Below are 22,705 nucleotides of genomic sequence, written 5' to 3'. Positions count from 1 at the left end.
CTTAACTCGCCCGCTACCTCTGAGGCAGTAAACAACAATCAGCCTAATCGTATACGATTGGGTTGATTGACACCCTCTTCTAATGGTTGATTGGCAGCGAATGTGCAAGGGGTGACATTGCACAAGCATTTCACATTGAATGCTTGTGCAATGATAAATGCCGACAGCGTATGCTGTCTGCATTCATCGATGTGTGGAGGACATGATCCACTACAGCAGATCATGTCCGCTCGCACTATAATAAATGGGCCCCCATACCTTCTGAAAAAAGTGTAATCTGCCACCTACCAGAAGAAGATTCAGCTCTGAGGCCATACCTTCATGCTGACTTAATATCGATAGAGGGCTTTTTTGACTGCTTAGACTTGTTCCAACTGTAAGAGGACATCCAGGGAGTTAAGTAAGAAACATTCTTTTACAAAGAAGAGGAGGATTTTTTTTACAAAGATTATGAAAAAGATTAGGAATCCTTCCTTTCTCCTTGGATTTCTTATCCTGCAGTAGAAAAGCTCCTTTTCCACCAGTTATGGTAGAAATAGTAGTGTCTAGTCCAGGACAAAATAATATCTTACCCTGAAAAGGGAATATCAAAAAGTCTGGTTAGAAACCATGTTGTGGTGAAATAGCTTAGAGATTAGCCTTTGAATGGAATGTGATAGACCACTCACTATTGCATTGTGCGTAAAATTGGAAAACCAAAAGAGTTATTCCTCTCTTCCCCCCTTCACCCTACTGAAGATGGCTGATTTTGGTCAAAGAAAGAAGACCCCCATTAGTGAATTTGAATAAGTATTGTACTATCTTTTCCTGGGATAAATTCTCTGTGATTATTATTTTATTTAGCAGTTTTGCACAAATTGGGGTTGTGGTAGCTAGAGTTGCAAATATTCAACTTATAACAACATATGTATTGGTTCCTATTAAAACTCTTTGCAAAAATTATGGACCAACCTGTTAGTGTTCAATAATTTTTATTGGTTTAGTGGTTTTACCATAGAATTTAGTAAGTATTATATTAAAAATCCATCACCATTTATAACCACATAGGGTGACCACAAAGGGACTGGAACCCTCAATCTTCTCAAATGTGGTTTTTAATGGCAATGGATTTTTTATTTACTAACTAAATTCTATGGTAAAACATCTAAACCAATACAAGTACTTTGTCTTAAGAGTTTTTGGGAATCTTTGCCTCCTACTAGTTGCCAGGAGCTGAATCCCAGATGTAATGGACTTGTGGACTATAACCACCATATGAAAAAAAGCACAGGCAATCAGAGTCATCAATGCTGTGTTCACAACTTTACACTTTGCTTTATTAAGGAGGAAAAGAGAGTGCACGTGCCTGATGTATGCTCCCGGGGGCAAGTAAGCTGATTGGATGCTTAAAGTGCCTCTACAATGGCTAAACAGAAAGAGAAGCAGTCTGCAAGGAACGAACAGCAGCTCAATAGCTTGTTCTGTGGCCTGGTTGCAACCTGGGAGTAGCTTATTTCTGCCCAATTGTGCTTTTCACAGAGTAAAACTTTTCTGTAGAATATCAGTGAGATCCTGCTGTCATCAGGCAGGGTCAGACTAATATGCTACATGATATTTTTTCTCTGTGAAAAGGCATAGGGGCATATCCGAAAGGAGCTTGATGCCCCATGTAAAGACCGCTGCTCCATAACCTGTCCGCCTGCTCTGAGCAGGCGGACAGATATCGCCGCAATTCAACCAGATCGAGTATGGTCAGGTTGATTGACACCCCCCTGCTGGCGGCCGATTGACCGCGAGTCTGCAGGGGGCGCGTTGCACCAGCAGCTCTTGTGAGCTTCTGGTGCAATGCTGAATACAGAGAGCGTATTGCTCTCCGTATTCAGCGAGGTCTGGCGGACCTGATCCGCACTGTCAGATCAGGTCCACCAGACTTAAATAAATAGAGGCCATAGTGTGCTAAAAGAATATGCACCCTGAGTGGCACTGAAAATGAACAGGCATGGAAGTTATTCTAGCTTTTGTTCTGTCTCTATTTTCTTATCTCTACAATGGCTACTGAGGAAATTTTTAGGTAAAATATATTCCTTTTTACATAGAAATGTTCATGTCATATTTTGTAGTTTAGATTTTTACAGATATGGTGCATCATTAATGCAATTTTAATTAAATTTATATGAAACAAACTCAAAATGAAATCACTGAAAGGGTCACCAAACTCAAAATGGAATCCCCACAGGCTGGAGTGCATTATACAGACCTTAGAATCTTGTACAGACCTTAGAATCTTTACTTGTTTCATGATACACAGTGATTGCTTGATTAGTGGTAGAGCTTATCAGGCCCATTTATTAAGCTCCGTATGGAGCTTGAAGGGCCGTGTTTCTGGCGAGTCTTCAGACTCGCCAGAAACACAAGTTATGAAGCAGCGGTCTAAAGACCGCTGCTTCATAACCCTGTCCGCCTGCTCTGAGCAGGCGGACAGGAACCGCCGGAAATCAACCCGATCGAATACGATCGGGTTGATTGACAGCTCCCTGCTGGCGGCCGATTGGCCGCGAGTCAGCAGGGGGCGGCGTTGCACCAGCAGCTCTTGTGAGCTGCTGGTGCAATGTTAAATGTGGAGAGCGTATTGCTCTCCGCATTTAGCGAGGTCTTGCGGACCTGATCCGCAGTGTCGGATCAGGTCCGCAAGCCCTTTGATAAATGGGCCCCCAGGTATACATGCCCCTAATTGGCCACAGGAGAGGAGCAAGATAAACATACTCATGACTGCTGTGAGATAGCAAAACAATATCAATAGTCCTAACAAAATGACAGATATAAATGCTTATTAAACATTTTGTATGCAAATCTTTGGCAATGCATAATATGTACTATACACATATATGAATATTAGTTTACTGCCCCATTTAGAACCATAAGAGGTCAGCATTTTTATCACAATCTAGCACTTGTTTACGTCATATTTCCGAACATCATCCAGTATCGTCAGTCATAACCTTTGTTATTCAAGTGATCACAATCACAAACTGCTTAGGTTGTTAATATCCCTCAAGCTCGTAATTGCTACACCCTGAAAACAGCACATAATGATTATCTGCATCATAAATCTCCTGATTTTGTTAGGTCAAATAACATGACAATTTCTGGGGTTTCGAAATTACTGGTTAAAAGGATCTGTATTTAACATGTGCAGCCATGAAAATGTCAGTTTGGTTTTTATACTACCTTTAGCAAGCTGGAGAGCCAAACTAACCCTTTAGTGCAGGCCCTGGGAGATGCCATGCTAAGCCTCCTTTTAGCTTAGTGTGGCCGGGGTTCTGAAAAGAAGAGGACCAGTTTTGCATGGTTCTCCATAGTGTTTAAGATACGTATTTAACAAATTTTGTCAGTATTTATTTGTTTTCTTTACATTTCAGGGTTAATCGTTTGGACATTTATTTTGTGAAAACAAAATGAATATCCCTGTTTAGTCTGTATGTTACTTGGTCTCGTTTAATAGTGTTAAGTGATGCTAAGTAATAGGTGGCATGTTTGAGATAAACTCTTTTTTTATCCAAAGCCCTAAAGAAAAATGCAAACATGGTGAAATTATTGCTAGAGTGAGCATATGTGATACATAGAGATAGATATACAGTTGTGCTCATAAGTTTACATACCCTGGCAGAATTTATGATTTCTTGGCCATTTTTCAGAGAGTATGAATAATAACACAAAAACTTTTCTTTCACTCATGGTTAGTGTTTGGCTAAAGCCATTGATAATCAATCAACTATGCTTACTCTTTTTAAATCATAATGACAACAGAAACTACCCAAATGACCCTGTTCAAAAGTTTACATACCCCAGTTCTTAATACCGTGTATTGCCCCCTTTAACATCAATGACAGCTTGAAGTCTTTTGTGGTATTTATGGATGAGGCTCTTTATCTTCTCAGACTGTAAAGCTGCCCATTCTTCCTGGCAAAAAGCCTACAGTTCCTGTACATTCTTGGGCTGGAGAGCCGCACTAATGCATGAACTGCATGAACTGCACGTTTGAGATCTCCCCAGAGTGACTCAATGATATTGAGGTCAGGAGACTGAGATGGCCACTCCAGAACCTTCACTTTATTCTGCTGTAGTCAATGACAGGTCGACTTGGCCTTGTGTTTAGGATCATTTTCATATTGGAATGTCCAAGTACGTCCCACGTGCAGCTTCCGGGCTGATGAATGCAAATATTCTTCCAGTATTTTTTTAAAACATACTACATTCATCTTGCCATCAATTCTGACCAAATTTCCTGTGCATTTGTAGCTCACACATCCCCAAAACATCAGCGATCCACCTCCGTGTTTAACAGTAGGAATGGTGTACCATTCATCATAGGCCTTGTTGACTCCTCTCCAAATGTAGTGTTTATGGTTGTGACCAAAAAGCTCAATTTTGGTCTCATCACTCCAAATGACTTTGTGCCAGAAGGCTTGAGGCTTGTCTCTGTGCTGTTTGGCGTATTGTAAGTGGCATACTTTGTGGTATTTGCGTAGTAATTGCTTTCCTCTGGTGACTCAACCATGCAGCCCATCTTTCTTCAAGTGCCTCCTTATTTTGCATCTTCAAACAGCGACACCACATGTTTTCAGAGAGTCCTGTATTTCACCAAGTTATTTGTGGGTTTTTCTTTGCATCCCGAACAATTTTCCTGGCAGTTGTGGCTGAAATTTTAGTTGGTCTACCTGACCATGGTTTGGTTTAAACAGAACCCGTCATTTTCTACTTCTTGATTAGAGTTTGAACACTGCTGATTGGCATTCTCAATTCCTTGGATATCTTTTTATATCCCTTTCCTGTTTTATACAGTTCAACTACCTTTTCCCGCAGACCCTTTGACAATTCTTTTGCTTTCCCCATGACTCAGAATCCAGAAACGTCAGTGCAGCACGGGATGAAAGATGCAAGGGTCTGTCAGGATTTCAGAAACTCATTGACCTTTTATACACATGCACTAATCACAAGCAAACAGATCACAGGTGAGGATGGTTACCTTTAATAGCCATTCAAACTCCTTTGTGTCAACTTGTGTGCATGTTATCAGGTCAAAATCATCACCAGGGTATGTAAACTTTTGACCATGGTCATTTGGGTAGTTTCTGTTGTCATTATGATTTAAAAAGAGTAAACACAGTTGACTGATAATAAATGGCTTCATTCAAACACTAACCATGAGTGAAAGAAAAGTTTTTGTGTTATCATTCATATTCTCTGAAAAATGGCCAAGAAATCATAAATTCTGCCAGGGTATGTAAACGTATGAGCACAACTGTAGATAATAGATAGATAATAGATAGACAATATATATAGATAATAGATGATAGATAGGTAGATAGATAACATATAGATGATGGAATATATAGAATAGATAGATGATAGATAGATAGATAGATAGATGGATAGAATAAGCCCAAATTATAGATTTTGGTGCTTCTACCTACTGAAATTTGTTAATCAATTTTTAATGAATATGGCTGAGAGGAAGAGAGAAAATGAAGAGGGGTGATTTGTGGGATTGGGTAAAATATAGAAAGGAATATTTTCAAGAGAAAGCCGAAAAGTTGCACAACACCAGTTGATGTGATGATAGAATATTGTTTTCATACTCCTCTTGATTAGGAGGATTATAGTTAGAAAACTCCCCTGCTATTGTGAATGTCAGAGTATTGCTTTATGAAAAAAAAATGTAATGGAGTTTAAATATTATTAGAACGTATAATAACGTTGCAGCACAATATATAAGCATCTAAAAAGGAATACTATAACCTGTAATCAAGCTTATTAACAAAAGTATGTCAGCCTGGTGCCAAAAAAGCATCAGTGTGTTTAACAATTGTAATGAGGCCCACTAGAGGCAAAGAAAATTAGTTCCTGTGAGTACCCACTGGCAAAATCCATGTATATAGTTAAATAAGCAACATCTCTTCTGAAAATACATGCAAGTGCCAATATCACGTAGAGTTGTATTTTGCTGTATGAAAATGCCAGTTTAGTTGTAGTATATGCTCACTGCATACTGAGATGGCACCGGGTTTGCATGCTGATAAGATTTTACACATACATTCAAATTCACATGACCAATACAGGTAAACAACTGCTTTTAAAAACCTCAAACGCTTGGATTTATGGTTAATGGCATGCAAATAAGAAAACACTATTATCAGTTTAGAACAGCAACATAAATAGCACCCTTGTCTTCTAGTAGGGATATACAAGAATATAAAAAATAACCAATAGCCAATTAAAATGTGATATTTCATGTGCAAAGTGTATTCAACTGCCAAATGTTCTCAATGAAAAGTATAGAATAAAACAAACAAAAAGTGAAGTTGTATTGCCTTGGATTTGAAAACATTTTGTTGTGTGATACATGGGTATTATGAATCATTGGAACAGACTCCTCTATTGGGATTTCTCACTCAATCCTAATCCTCTGTGTGCTAGATTCCCTATCAACCTTTCTATCCTCTGCAACACCCATATCTCTGAGATTCAATAGAGGACAGGAGTTCAATGGGCGGAGTCATGACTGGATGGGTCCAATGTGATTGGTGGTTTCTGGACAGAAGCTGGGCATGTCACAGGAGCAGGTTACCAGGATACTTATGACATTCCTGAGATAAAAGGGACAATTAAGAGCTCTGATTATCTATGTTAATCTATGCAGCCTATTGACTAAAACAAATAGAGGTATAATAGAACATTAGTTAAATGGACAGTCTACTCCAGAAGTGTTATTCTTTAAATCCCTTTATTAATCATTCCCCAGTTTTGCATTACTAATGGTTATATTAAAGGGACAGTTAACCTATTTTTTTTATTACTTATTCACATATTGTATTTAATGTTTTTAACAGCAAACTGTAGCCCAAATTTGATCAAAATATATTTAACAAGTAAAACAACTTACAAGTTCTTCTCCGGCCGTTTTGAAATGGCCGACTCACCCCTCCTTCCCTGACGTCACTGACCGCTTCCACTGACTTCAGCTAGTTGATCCTGCGCATTCCCTGCTTTCGTGCATGTGCAATGCGCCGTGTTTGTCATTAATAATGGTATTAAAACAGTAACAGGCTATCCCAGGCACTAGCTGGCCCTGACTCTCAGCACTTTCCTTTCCCTACATGGAAGACATGTATATACAGCTTAACGCATAAGTTTGCAAGACGTTGTGTCCTGTTAGTAACCCAAAAGCTGCCTTTAGCTTGACATGTGTGGCGACTCGTCAGTGCACACAGTCCTCACTCACCAGGTTTAATGCTATTAATTAAAACGTTAACCTGATTGGGTAGAAAGCTCTGTCCCAACAGGCGAGTCTTCTTCATAATAACCTACTCAGAGATAATAATGTAAAAGATTCCCCCATCTGCTTGATGGCTCAGGAAATCTCGAGGAAAACAGCCGGAGAAGAACTTGTAAGTTGTTTTACTTGTTAAATATATTTCAATCAAATCTGGGCTACAGTTTGCTGTTAAAAACATTAAATAGATTATGTGAATAAGTAATAATATTTTTTAGGTTGACTGTCCCTTTAATACATTTTTTACCTCTGTGATTACCTTGTATCTAAGCCTCTGTAGACTGCCCCCTTATCTCAGTTTTTTTGACAGACTTGCATTTTAATCAATCAGTGCTGACTCATAAATAACTCTACGAAAAGTGAGCACAATGATATCTATATGGCACACATGAACTAGCACTGTCTAACTGTGAAAAACTGTCAAAATGCACTGAGATAAGAAGCGGCCTTCAAAATTGTAGAACTTAGCATATAAACCTACCTAAGTTTAGCATTCAACAAAGAATACCAAGAGAACAAAGCAAATTTGATTATAAAAGCATATTGGAAAGTTGTTTAAAATTGCATGCCCTATCTCAATCATGAAGTTTAATTTTGACTAGACTGTCCCTTTAAAGCCTGCATGAAATAACATGAAATTACCGTCTAGCTATGTGTAAGTACATGTGTATTTAACACAATATGAGCAAACTTCATGATCAGATGTGGAGGCATGTGTATGTGTAATTTAAATGTAAATCAATAAATAAAATGTATGCTAATGCAAGAGAGCATGTGTGTTATCTTGGCTATGCATATTGTATACAGAACTCCATCTCTCTAGATTGTGAATTCTTCACACACTTGGCATAAGCACGTTTCTTATTGTAATTGGAAGGAATGTGATTCAGTATCTCTGAAGCATTGTTTTTAATCACAAGTAATCCAACCAAAGCTTTTTAAAAGAGCGGAATTTAATATTCTGTTGTTTGGCATCCCCAGAGTGTCAGAGAAAACTTCAGCACTTTGCTTTAAATCTGAGCAAGTTAATTAAACGTGTGAGCTTTGTGGTTAATCCTTTTTATATCTAAAATAGATCTCTCCATATTCTCTCTACCGTGCCAAGCACTGACCCTATAATCCTATTAAACAAGAGAGATCTGCAGAGGGAGAGAACAACCTAGCTGGACCAGCAGGGGGCACTAATGTCATCCATACAAAGACAGGTATGAAAAAGCAAGTTGTATTTATATATGAATAACTTGACGTACTGTGAGTTGTGTAATCTGTTTGTGTGTTTATGAAAACTACGTGTACAATTATTTATTATAATTTGATAAAGCATCACCAAATTCTCTAGCTATGAGTAGAAGTACACAATGACACTGATTTGTGATAAAAGAAATGCAGATACAAAAAGCAAAAATAACAAAATAAATACAAGAGAAGGAAGGACCTGCTCCAAAGAGACTATTATGAGTTGTACACCTGCCTAAGACTTGCACGTATCTGTATGAGATTTATTTATGCAAAGAATTGACTAAAATAAGAATAAAAATACACATTTTACATGTTTTGCTGCAGCTTTCTCACCTGCCACGAAAAGTAAATATAATAATTTTATATTCTGAATCTACTGAAAACTCAATTTCATTTGTGTTGGTCACTCACTGAAATATAACTTACAAATAGGGTTGCCAGAAGTACTGCACAAAAATAATGGACAACCTGTAAAGGACTGGGCATGATGGTAGGTGGGGTCACACAATGCCCCCCAAAAAGTCTACTTTAGCCCCAATTCTTGGTCCGACCATGTACATTTTTCTCAATTGAGCAGTCATTTACCCCTTGGCTGTCAGTAACATACAGATACATAATTTTACTTAGGTTTACTAAGTTAAAAACACTTATAAAAGAGAGCCTCTTTCACATTTTATTATATATCAGTATAAAGAAAAGCATAAAGGGAAGTACGTCCATAATAAAATATACCTTTTACTCTATACCTAATATCGCTTGCGTGTAACAGTTAAAGTGCCACTTGTAATCTAGCGCTATATTTTGACGAACCATAATATGTTTGAGCTAAAAGTCATTAAAGGGACACTGAACCCAATTTTTTTCTTTCACGATTTAGATAGAGCATGCAATTTTAATTAACTTTCTAATTTACTCCTATTATCAATTTGACTTCGTTCACTTGCTATCTATATTTGAAAAAGGCATCTAAGCTTCTTTTTTGGTTTAGAACTCTGGACAGCACTTTTTTTATTGGTGGGTGAATTTCTCCACCAATCAGCAAGAACAAACCATTTTGTTCACCAAAAATGGGGCGGCATATAAACTTACATTCTTGAATTTCAAATAAAGATACCAAGAGAATGAAAAAAAATTGATAATAGAAGTAAATTAGAAAATTGCTTAAAATGTCATGCTCTATCTGAATCACAAAAGAAAAAAAATGGGTTCAATGTCCCTTTACAAGTATTTTCTGCATTTTTTTAAAGGAAATGCTAAAATTAGTTTTTTCCTGCCACTTCAACCGGAACATGACCAGGAAACATATTGTTCCACCTCTTCGCCGGCACTTTGAGATATATTTTTGCTAGAAAAGCTGCAAGTGCTTATTCTCTTCCAATACACAAGAATAACAGTGAATACCCAAGTGCGCTTCTGTGTTTTCAGTGGGTTTTATTCTTGATAAATTTAGTAAGGAACCTCAAATAACTGGAAATGTAGTTCGTTGTTCAGATGAGCCTAACTGAATTTGTACCATACATGACTTTCTCTTATATAATACATGGCACTTGTGAGGTTGTTGATAGACAAGTGAGAATATTTTAAAAATTCATTAAGCTTTTCTTCCCCTACTTTCCGAGTGTATGTTAGTGGGTGTTCCTGTCATAGGTCTTGATTCATTGACACTTGTGAGGTTGTTGAGGAACCGCATATAAACTAAAAAATATGGTCACAATTCATTTACCTCACTTTACTTATCTTTCCAAACATATTGACTGTGGGTATTCCTGTAATTAATTTCTATTACTGTCTTAAATACCCAAAACATGCAATCTCACAGATGAAACAAGAACTGATCACTAAGAGATTAAAACAAGTAAAACTGCTTGAAATACGATAATTGTAAATGTTTGATTGTGTTTTATATTTGCATTTGTGTCTTGTTATAGAAATCCTGCTGGATCAAACAAAAGACGTGTCTTGAACCTTGCAGAACGATGGACTGACCTGGGAGGACTTTTCAGAGGGCATTTTCACTTGTACTGTGGCCAAGCCTCTGTATTTCATAAAGACTAACGCCCTTGTGAAATAGCTTCTTTTTTTTTTTTTTTTACACTCAAAGCTGACAAGGTTGTTCAGTTTTCCTTTTTCTCTGACCTTTTTTGTTTCTGCATATGTTACAGTATAGCGTTTTATAGAGGGCACATTCTTTCCTGCTTTAATTAGCTTGTTATGTAATGTTCTGAAGGCCCTTTTGAGATGCCAGTATCCTTCACAATCTAATATGTTTTATGCAGCGAGACGTGAACGGTCACAATATAGATGTGTCTCCATTGATTCACACAATGGATTTTATATCATTTAGACCACTGCTAAGTCTCAAAACAGGACCAATGTTAGGAAAGTTATTAATCAAATAAATAGGCATAGTTTGGACTTTTTTATTCTAAAACCTAGCAAGCAGACTGTCTGTTTTATATGTTTAAAAAAGTATACGTTTGTCCATTTCAACTGAAAACATTGGAGTAGAAAGCAACTTGCATTAATATTCATACATAGGAAATTTTAATTGTTCCAAAAAACATGCATCTAATATGTCTTACTTCCCCAACTGGATATTTAAAGGTCCTACAATCATGGTACAATGCAAAACTCTCTTTTTTCCCTTCTAAAATCTCTGATGAGTAAATTATGCAGGAGTACAAGGTTACTATAGTTGTGCACTTTCAAATGAATTTTTATTTCATTAGTATTTCCATATTCAAGTTAAAGAGACAGTCTACTGAAAACTTCTATCTTTAAAAATATAGCTAATCCCTTTATTACCCATTCCCCAGTTTTGCATAACTAAAACATTTCACCTCTGATTACCTTGTTCTTTTGACAGACTTGCATTTTAGCCAATCAATGCTGACTCATAAGTAACTCCACAGGGGTGAGCACAATGTTATCTATATGGCACACATAACTAGCACTGTCTAACTGTGAAAAACTGTCAAAATGCACTGAGATAAGAGGCGGCCTTCAACGGCTTAGAAATCAGTTTGAACCTACCTAGGTTTAGCTTTTTAAAAAAAATACCAAGAGAACAAAGCAAAGTCCATGATAAAAGTAAATTGTATCTAATGTAAAAAGTATCTGAATCATTAAAGTTTAGTTTAAGTAGGTTTTAGCAATGGTTTTGTTAGTTACAGTTTAGTTTATATTTAAGGAACACATTTCTGTGTTTTTATATTTTTTGTTTTTATATTTTTAAGGTTTGTTTTATTAAAGGGACAGTAATTATATAACATTATTTTTTAGGTTTACTGTCACTTTAATTATACTTAACATATCAGTTTAGGAGTCACATGAAAATCATTTTTGAAGTTAAGATTGGCAAAACTTTAAGCTAATCTTAAATGGACAATTAACCTTGACATTTTAATATAACATTTTTAGTTATGTGTAGTAAAAAAACACCTTGCAATATACTTTCATTATCTATTTTGCCCCATTTCATATAATTTAGTTCTGAAAATTGTGGCTTTTCTAATTCTCAGAACAGAAAAAAACACATTGCAGACTTTTCAAAGTTAACCTTGCTACATATATTTCCCAAATTGGCTTTAACTGATAAAAATGGCAAAACAATGCAATTTATACTAGCAATATGACCATGGCTAGTGATCTTGTCAAAAAACTGCTGCCATATAGTGCTCCAAACTCATGCACGCTCCTGAGTTCACATCCCTGTTTTTCAACAAAAAATACCAAACGAATGAAGAACATTTGATAATAGAAGTAAATTAGAACGTTTTTTTTTAAATTGTGTGCTCTATCTGAATCATGAAAGAAAAAAAATGGCTTTCATGTCCCTTTAAGAAGTAAATTATGCCAATAACCAAAGATAAATTCAAAATAATCCAGTATGGGTCTCTGCCCTTGCCAACCAACCATAAGGCCATGATATAGGCCTTTCAGTAACCGTACTTGCATCGCGCTCTATCTACAGATAAAATACTTTACAAGAATGGGGTTAGATGATTCAAAAATCTTACGTCAGCCATGTAAAAAAGGCAGGATTACAATTAAAACATTTACAGTATTTATTTTTGAGGTTCACAGTTTTATTCCTGTCTGGGTTTTTTTTATCAACAGAGGGCTCGTTTCCGTTGAGCCGTAATTATGTTTGCTTGCGCTCGCAAACCGATAAATATGCTGTCGGAAGCAATTTCGTTTATCGGCTGCTTCCAATGGCATGTTAAACCTCAAAAATCTTTGCGTCCCATAGAAAGTAATAGAAGCCGTTAATCGATAAATTATACCAGGTTTCCAATGAAAGTGCAAACCCTTAATACACTAGGTGCAAATAAGGAAAAAATTAGCTTTTTGAGGCCTGTTTCTCATTGAAATTGCAAATCCTGCAAACAATGCAATTGTTTCAATGTAGACATAAGATTATATATGCAACATTTATTGGTCCTAGGTATAGGAATATTTGCATCTATGTTTTTATTAAAATATAAATATGTATGTACATAAAAATAGATGCAAGCATATATCTACCTATTCCAAATGCAACCTTTGCCCAGGGATACTATATATATTCTCAATTCATATATAAATATAATTATATCTAATAATAATCTTCTCCAACACGTATATATGTATGATAATTGTATATATATCTTTGAGCTATATAATTCATATAGTTACAATAATTACTTTAAATGTTATGATAAAGGCTGATATATTTAAATTGAAAAATATTCTAACTACAATCAGTGTCTTTGAATTTCTGATATGTAACTACATATATGTTGAAATTATAGTTTATATCAAAAATAAAAGTCATGAATAAGTATATGCTTACAAAATGCTGATTAAATAAAGGATTAGATGAGTTGAAGATATGCCCCCCCCCCCCACATGTTATTCATTGCAATCACCAGTTTCACCACATATGTTAAGTTAACCAGCAACACACAGCTATAAAAAAGACCACACCTAGCCTAACCTCAGAACAGATATTTAAAAATGCAGGGTGAGAGAGAAGCTGACAATGCTGAAGTTAGACAGCGTAGGCCTGACATCCCCAGAGTGAGCCTGGATATAGAAACCCTGAATGAGCAGCAGGTGGTTGAAAGATTCAGGCTCACCAGGGAGAAAATATATCAGTTATATGCCCTGTTGCAAGACAGGCTGGAAAGCAAGGGCTATTCAAGCAGGACTGTCCCTGGAATGACCAAACTACTAGGGGTACTTCATTTTTTGGCTTCTGGATCCTTTCAGGTGACAGGGGGCATTGTAACTGGGGTGCATAAATCCACTTTTTCTAAGCATCTTTCACAAGTTCTTGATGGACTTTATGATAATTGCAGAAATTTTATTTTTTTCCCACTTCACCCAGAGGTTGGCGTGATGTTAAGAGGGACTTTTTTCTTTTAGGTGGCATAACCAATGTCCTTGGGGTCATTGATTGCACTCATATTGGCCTAAGACCCCCTGAGTGCACTTTCACTCCTTAAATGTGCAGATTATATGTGATGCCGTGGCGATTGTTTGAGATAAATCAAATGCCTGAAGGACATCTCCTCTGTAAGTGTTTATGAATATATTATGATGCCTTCATGTGTCCAATGTTCTGTCATTTTTTGGTTTCATTGTTTTATTATCCTTTATGTATGTTTCTAAGGGGTGTAATTGTTTAAATAAATAAAATGTTAAGTACTTTTAAATGTGTCCCAGCACTTCACAGCATTCCACAAGTGCTTTGTAAAAATAATGTCCTTTTACAGTTCACAGGAACAAAAGTCTTTTACACAGTGTAACAAACACACACCAGCTTCTGTAGCTGTGTAACTCTCTCTCAAGGCCTAAGTGAGGCTGCTATTTAAACCCTCACAACTTCTAATTAGCCACACCTGTGATTCGCTGCTGGACAGCTTCACAGCTGTCTGGGATAATGGCCCACCCTCTCTCCAATTATCCCAAACCCCAGGGACCCAGAACACAGTTTATCAACTGCATAATCAAATACACACTCTTTCTCCCTGGGGTTTTAACTGAAAGGAGAAATAGCATGTACAATGCTTGGTCTTAAATATCTTCCATTTATAACCAGGCCTTGCTTTCTGTCACAATATATATATATATAAACACACCTTTCAATAAAGCAATGTATGACATAAAATCATTTTAAGCATATGTCTTACTATACATTCATATTTCAGCTGATTCTGCATATCCCCTTAAGAAATGGATTTGGACACCATTGAAGGAGAACCAGGTTGTTGGGCCTGCTGAATTAAGGTAAAATAAATTTGTTTGCTGCCCTTGTGTGTCAGAAATATTGAATGTGCCTTGCAAAATGCTCACTATAAGCTGTGTTTGTTGCTTGATATGCTCGTGTGTGTATATGTGTGTGTGTATATATATATGTGTGCATGTATATATGTGTGTATATGTATATATATATATATATATATATACACATATATATATATATATATATATATATATATATACACACACACATATATATATATTTTCACAGACATAACAATGTTGTACTGAGTGCCTTTAAAGGGACAGTCCAAATCCCAATCATCTATTATCAGTGCAGATAAAACCAGGAATGTACGTAACTCATTAGGATTTGATTTGTCTTCACATTATTTATTATAATCACATTTCTTGTTGTGTATCAGTACATCTGTATTAAAATGTATCAGAACACTGGCTATAATAGAAAGACTCTTTGGAGTTCTAAAAATGCACTTTCATGCCTGGATAGATGGGGGGGGGGGGCGACTTACAATACAATCCTGAAAAAAACAATACAAATTATAGTAGCATGTTGCTGTTTACACAACATGGCACAGTAGCATGGGATGTTAAATGATTTAATTCCACCACCACAGCCCCCAGGTGACATGGATGAGCCTGATGTCATTAATCATCCCCAACCACTCAATGCCCATTTGGAGAGAACTGCAGCTATTTAAGAATTCTTTTCAGGTACTTTTGTAGTATTGTAACAAGACCTTTTTAGTTATTTATGATTATGTTTCTTAATAATAAACATTTGTTGTCTATTAATTTTTTACAGATTGAAGATTGTCAGCGTTACTGATTCTCAGAAATGGAATATCACTCCCCTCCCTCTCACACCCTCTCTTCTCATCCCCATATTTACAACTATTTCCCTAAATAAATGTGTACTTTTCTCAAATATAGTCACAATGAATGTGTCTTTACTTCCAGCTATTTACTAATCAATGCATTCATCTTTAAAGGGACCTAAAAATATCTCTTCTCTTATGATTTATGTATAACATATAATTATCTAAAATCTCATTTTACTTCTATTCCAAATATTATTTTGTTCTCTTGGTATCATTTGTTTAAAGAGCAGCAATGCACTCCTGGTTACTAAATGAGCACATGGGTGAGCCAATGACAACCAGGATATATGTGTTGCCAACAATAAACAGCTCCAACCTAGGTTCTATGCTGCTCCTGATCTTACCTAGATAAAACTATCATCAAAGGATAATAAGAAAATTAAGAAATATAAATAATATAATTATATTAGATTTGTTTGTAAATATATATGTTCTAGCAAAACAATGGAATCAAATATTTGTGTTATGTCACTTTCAATTAAATGGATAGTGTATTCACAATTAAACTTTCAGGAATCAGATAAAGCATTCAATTCCAATCAACTTACATATGTACTCATAATCAATTTAATTTCATTCTCTTTTATTTTAATCATGAATTTAATGTTCAGCACCTGTGTAGCACTTGCTGATTGTTGGCTAGATTTAGACAACAATCATCAAGAGCTTCCCATGTGCAGAATCAAAATGGGTAGATTCCTAAGCTTTACATTCCTGCTTTACAAAAATACAGATAATGAAGTTAAATAGATTATAGGATTACATATTTAAGTATATTAAAACTGCGTGCTCTGATTCATGATTTTAATTTTGAATAGACTATCCATTTAAGAAATGTCAAATCATCATTTTAAAGAGACAAATACAGAAATAATATAAGCTGAATGAACATAGATTATAAATACATACAATTCCCTAAGGCCTAGATTTAGAGTTTTGTCGGTAAGGACCCGCGTAGCTAACGCTGGCTTTTTTCTGGCCGCACCATAAAAATAACTCTGGTATTGAGAGTCCACATAAAGGCTGCGTTAGGCTCCAAAAAAGGAGCGTAGAGGCATATTTAACGCAGCTTCAACTCTCGATACCAGAGTTGCTTACGGACGCGGCCAGCCTCAAAAACGTGCTCGTGCACGATTCACCCATAGGAAACAATGGGGCTGTTTGAGCTGAAAAAAAACCTAACACCTGCAAAAAAGCCGCGTTCAGCTCCTAACGCAGCCCCATTGTTTGCTATGGGGAAACACTTCCTACGTCTGCACCTAACACCCTAACATGTACCCCGAGTCTAAACACCCCTAACCTTACACTTATTAACCCCTAATCTGCCGCCCCCGCTATCGCTGACCCCTGCATATTATTTTTAACCCCTAATCTGCCGCTCCGTAAACCGCCGCTACTTACATTATCCTTATGTACCCCTAATCTGCTGCCCCTAACACCGCTGACCCCTATATTATATTTATTAACCCCTAATCTGCCCCCCACAACGTCGCCTCCACCTGCCTACACTTATTAACCCCTAATCTGCCGAGCGGACCGCACCGCTATCATAATAAAGTAATTAACCCCTAATCCGCCTCACTAACCCTATAATAAATAGTATTAACCCCTAATCTGCCCTCCCTAACATCGCCGACACCTAACTTCAATTATTAACCCCTAATCTGACGACCGGAGCTCACCGCTATTCTAATAAATGTATTAACCCCTAAAGCTAAGTCTAACCCTAACACTAACACCCCCCTAACTTAAATATAATTTAAATCTAACAAAATTAATTAACTCTTATTAAATAAATTATTCCTATTTAAAGCTAAATACTTACCTGTAAAATAAATCCTAATATAGCTACAATATAAATTATAATTATATTATAGCTATTTTAGGATTAATATTTATTTTACAGGTAACTTTGTATTTATTTTAACCAGGTACAATAGCTATTAAATAGTTAAGAACTATTTAATAGCTAAAATAGTTAAAATAATTAAAAAATTACCTGTAAAATAAATCCTAACCTAAGTTACAATTAAACCTAACACTATACTATCATTAAATTAATTAAATAAAATACCTACAATTACCTACAATTAAACCTAACACTACACTATCAATACATTAATTAAATACAATACCTACAAATAACTACAATGAAATAAACTAACTAAAGTACAAAAAATAAAAAAGAACTAAGTTACAAAAAATAAAAAAATATTTACAAACATAAGAAGAATATTACAACAATTTTAAACTAATTACACCTACTCTAAGCCCCCTAATAAAATAACAAAGACCCCCAAAATAAAAAATGCCCTACCCTATTCTAAATTACTAAAGTTCAAAGCTCTTTTACCTTACCAGCCCTGAACAGGGCCCTTTGCGGGGCATGCCCCAAGAAGTTCAGCTCTTTTGCCTGTAAAAAAAAACATACAATACCCCCCCCCCAACATTACAACCCACCACCCACATACCCCTAATCTAACCCAAACTCCCCTTAAATAAACCTAACACTAAGCCCCTGAAGATCATCCTACCTTGTCTTCACCTCACTGGGTATCACCGATCGGTCCTGGCTCCAAAATCTTCATCCAACCCAAGCGGGGGCTGGCGATCCATCATCCGGTGGCTGAAGAGGTCCAGAAGAGGCTCCAAAGTCTTCATCCTATCCGGGAAGAAGAGTAGATCCGGACCGGCAACCATCATCTTCCAAGCGGCATCTTCTATCTTCATCCGATGAGGACCGGCTCCATCCTGAAGACCTCCACCGCGGACCCATCTTCATCCGGCGACGTCCAACTGAAGAATGATGGTTCCTTTAAGGGACGTCATCCAAGATGGCGTCCCTCGAATTCCGATTGGCTGATAGGATTCTATCAGCCAATCGGAATTAAGGTAGGAATATTCTGATTGGCTGATGGAATCAGCCAATCAGAATCAAGATCAATCCGATTGGCTGATCCAATCAGCCAATCAGATTGAGCTCGCATTCTATTGGCTGATCGGAACAGCCAATAGAATGCGAGCTCAATCTGATTGGCTGATTGGATCAGCCAATCAGAATATTCCTACCTTAATTCCGATTGGCTGATAGAATCCTATCAGCCAATCGGAATTTGAGGGACGCCATCTTGGATGACGTCCCTTAAAGGAACCGTCATTCTTCAGTTGGAAGTCGCCGGATGAAGATGGGGTTTGGGTTAGATTAGTGGTATGTGGGTGGTGGGTTGTAATGTGGGGGGGGGGGGTATTGTATGGGTTTTTTTACAGGCAAAAGAGCTGAACTTCTTGGGGCATGCCCCGCAAAGGGCCCTGTTCAGGGCTGGTAAGGTAAAAGAGCTATGAACTTTAGTAATTTAGAATAGGGTAGGGCATTTTTTATTTTGGGGGTCTTTGTTATTTTATTAGGGGGCTTAGAGTAGGTGTAATTAGTTTAAAATTGTTGTAATATTTTTCTTATATTTGTAAATATTTTTTTATTTTTTGTAACTTAGTTCTTTTTTATTTTTTGTACTTTAGTTAGTTTATTTCATTGTAGTTATTTGTAGGTATTGTATTTAATTAATGTATTGATAGTGTAGTGTTAGGTTTAATTGTAGGTAATTATAGGTATTTTATTTAATTAATTTAATCATAGTATAGTGTTAGGTTTAATTGTAACTTAGGTTAGGATTTATTTTACAGGTAATTTTGTAATTATTTTAACTATTTTAGCTATTAAATAGTTCTTAACTATTTAATAGCTATTGTACCTGGTTAAAATAAATACAAAGTTACCTGTAAAATAAATATTAATCCTAAAATAGCTATAATATAATTATAATTTATATTGTAGCTATATTAGGGTTTATTTTACAGGTAAGTATTTAGATTTAAATAGGAATAATTTATTTAATAAGAGTTAATTAATTTAGTTAGATTTAAATTATATTTAAGTTAGGGGGGTGTTAGTGTTAGGTTTAGACTTAGCTTTAGGGGTTAATACATTTATTAGAATAGCGGTGAGCTCCGGTCGTCAGATTAGGGGTTAATAATTGAAGTTAGGTGTCGGCGATGTTAGGGAGGGCAGATTAGGGGTTAATACTATTTATTATAGAGTTAGTGAGGCGGATTAGGGGTTAATAACTTTATTATAGTAGCGGTGCGGTCCGCTCGGCAGATTAGGGGTTAATAATTGTAGGCAGGTGGAGGCGACCTTGAGGGGGGCAAATTAGGGGTTAATAAATATAATATAGGGGTCGGCAGTGTTAGGGGCAGCATATTAGGGGTACAAAGGATAACGTAGGTGGCAGTCGGCAGATTAGGGGTTAAAAAATTTTAATCGAGTGGCGGCGATGTGGGGGGGGGCCTCGGTTTAGGGGTACATAGGTAGTTTATGGTTGTTAGTGTACTTTAGAGCACAGTATTTAAGAGCTTTATGAACCGACGTTAGCCCAGAAAGCTCTTAACTACTGACTTTTTTCTGCGGCTGGAGTTTTGTCGTTAGAATTCTAACGCTCACTTCAGACACGACTCTGAATACCGGAGTTAGAAAAATCCCATTGAAAAGATAGGATACGCAATTGACGTAAGGGGATCTGCGGTATGGAAAAGTCGCGGCTGAAAAGTGAGCGTTAGACCCTTTTTTGACTGACTCCAAATACCGGAGGTAGCCTAAAACCAGCGTTAGGAGCCTCTAACGCTGGTTTTCACGGCTACCGCCAAACTCCAAATCTAGGCCTAAGATTGCACACTTGAATGGCATGGTTACCTGATAGACAATAATATAGAAAAATAAGTCAAAGAAAATAATTTGTTTATCATGAAGATGAGTTTTATTATTACAGATTTACCCTCATTCATATGCAATTTTAAATGTGAAAATCATTGAACATTTTTATTCAATACAAAAACGATGACACATTAAAGTATAATGTGTCATATTACTAATATTTATAAAATATATGTAAAATCATGTCTGCTAAAGCAGAGAATACATCTGCAATATTTAGACTATTAACCAAAATACATAAGTGCTAAATATCACATACTTCAAGAGATTTGAAGTAATTTGTCTTTAACATTGAGTTATTGAAACAATTCAAAAGTGCATTGTGCATTGGTCCCAGGGAGAGTCTATGGGGCCAATTTACCATCTGTCGGATGGATATGATATGCTAAATGCCCATGCGATCATTTTCACCCGACATCGCTGAATGCCATTTAACATTGCACAAGCAGTTCTAGTAAACTTCTTGTGCAATGTCGCCCCCCTGCAGGGGGTGTCAATCAACCTGATCGTATATGATCGGGTTGATTGCTGTCTGCCTTTCAGAGCAGGCGGACGAGTTAAGGAGCAACGAGCCTAAAGGTTTGCACGGAAAAAAGAGGGAACAGGGGCCATTCGGCGCTTGTTAAATCGACCCCTGTTTCTGTTCATATGATGTCAATTAAAATGTATTAATCACCTCTATATCATGGCAATCACATATATGCTGTGCATACATCAGTGCTTAAATATCATAGAGATGCATTTCTCTAATTATTCTAAAATTCCAATTTACTTTGATCACCAATTTTGCTTTGTCCTCTTGGTATTCTTAGTTGAAAGCTAAACCTAGAAGGTACATATGCAAATCTTTAGACCTTGAAGGCCGCCTCTAATCTGAAAGCATTTTGATAGTTTTTCACCACTAGAAGGCATTAGTTCATGTGTTTCACGCACGTGAATTTACCAAGGAGTGAGCACTGATTGGCTAAAATGCATGTCTGTCAAATTAACTGAAATAAGGGGGTAGTCTGTAGAGGCTTAGATACAAGGTAATTACAGAGGTAAAACGTGTATTATTATAACTATGTTTGTTATGCAAAACTGGGGAATGGGTAATTAAGGGGATTATCTATCTTTTTAAACAACAAAAATTCTGGTTTTGACTGTCCCTTTAATAATATTCTTGACAAAAAGGAGTGCATTAGTGATGATAGGTATAAGTTTCTGATATTACATTCCACACATGACTATAAGCATGAATGCAAGGTATTTGACCATATCAACAGGAATGAGTACAGGTGGCCCTCTGTTTACGACGGTTCAATTTGCGTCGTTTCAGAATAACGGCCTTTTTTTTGCTATTGAGAACCATTGACTGCTATTAAAAGCATTAGCACATGCATACATTAAAATAGCCAGTAGGTGGAGCTGTCCGCTTGTGTTGCAGCAAACACATGCAAAGAAAAGCAAGCCAGACATGATCAATGGATCAGCTTTCAAAGGAACAAGATCTAGCAGCCATTTACCTTAGCTGCAGACTCAATGCAGAGAACTGTTTACAGAAAAAGGCAAGTAAAAAACGTTTTTGTTCATTAAACTTTTTGATGATGATACAGTCTGTTGTGTGATTAAACACAAGCAGGCTAATCAGTGTATAACCAGACCTGAGCAATGGAGCCATTTTTAAAGGAACAAGATCTAGCAGCCACACTTCCCTTAGCTGCAGAAAAATGCAAGTAAAAAAACGTTTTTCTACATTAAACAGTTTGTTGATGATACAGTCTGTTGTGTGATTATATCTACAGTATATTTTTAGGTTTATAATGCTGTTTACCATTTAAAGTCTTCATTTCAAAGCTTTAAAAATAATGTATTAGGTGTTACTTATGACTAGGCTTACCAGAAGTCCCAGTTTTACTGGGATTGTCCCGGTTTGGAGGCACTGTCCCAGTGTCCCACCCAGTTGTTCATTCTGTCCCAGTAGGGTTGCCACCTCCAGGTTTCAAATCATGTGTCCGGGTTTCAGACCACCTGAAACCCGGACACATTATTCAAAATGACTGGACTGTGGCTCTCCAGCATAGTTGGATGCTGGTACTTTGTTACATACAGCCCTGCTTAGCTTAACGTTCGTGTCCTTCAAAGTTTACATTTAGTAATACAGGCTGAGTGAGCAGCGTAGGGTTTTTTTAAATTTTGTAGTACTACTTGGTTTATTTTTCTAAGAATTTAACACCCCAAGACCCCTGGTGACATTGC

At 36.6% G+C, this 22,705-nt stretch overlaps 1 protein-coding gene and 1 long non-coding RNA gene across 3 annotated transcripts in view; one reads left to right on the top strand and one right to left on the bottom strand.

Moving 5' to 3' along the window:
- CDH22 (cadherin 22) overlaps positions 1 to 22,705 on the bottom strand; it is a 224,914-nt gene that overhangs the window by 123,660 nt on the left and 78,549 nt on the right. The window lies entirely within an intron of this gene.
- On the top strand, positions 14,079 to 15,474 carry LOC128666753 (uncharacterized). The gene is made up of 3 exons (XR_008403269.1): positions 14,079 to 14,110; positions 14,746 to 14,824; positions 15,436 to 15,474. It is a non-coding gene; the product is annotated as an uncharacterized LOC128666753 (long non-coding RNA).

This window comes from Bombina bombina, chromosome 1, assembly GCF_027579735.1.
Source record: "Bombina bombina isolate aBomBom1 chromosome 1, aBomBom1.pri, whole genome shotgun sequence".
NCBI classification, from domain to species: Eukaryota; Metazoa; Chordata; class Amphibia; order Anura; family Bombinatoridae; genus Bombina; species Bombina bombina.
Note: the sequence above shows the minus strand (reverse complement) of the source record. Positions and strands in the feature narration are given on the sequence as shown.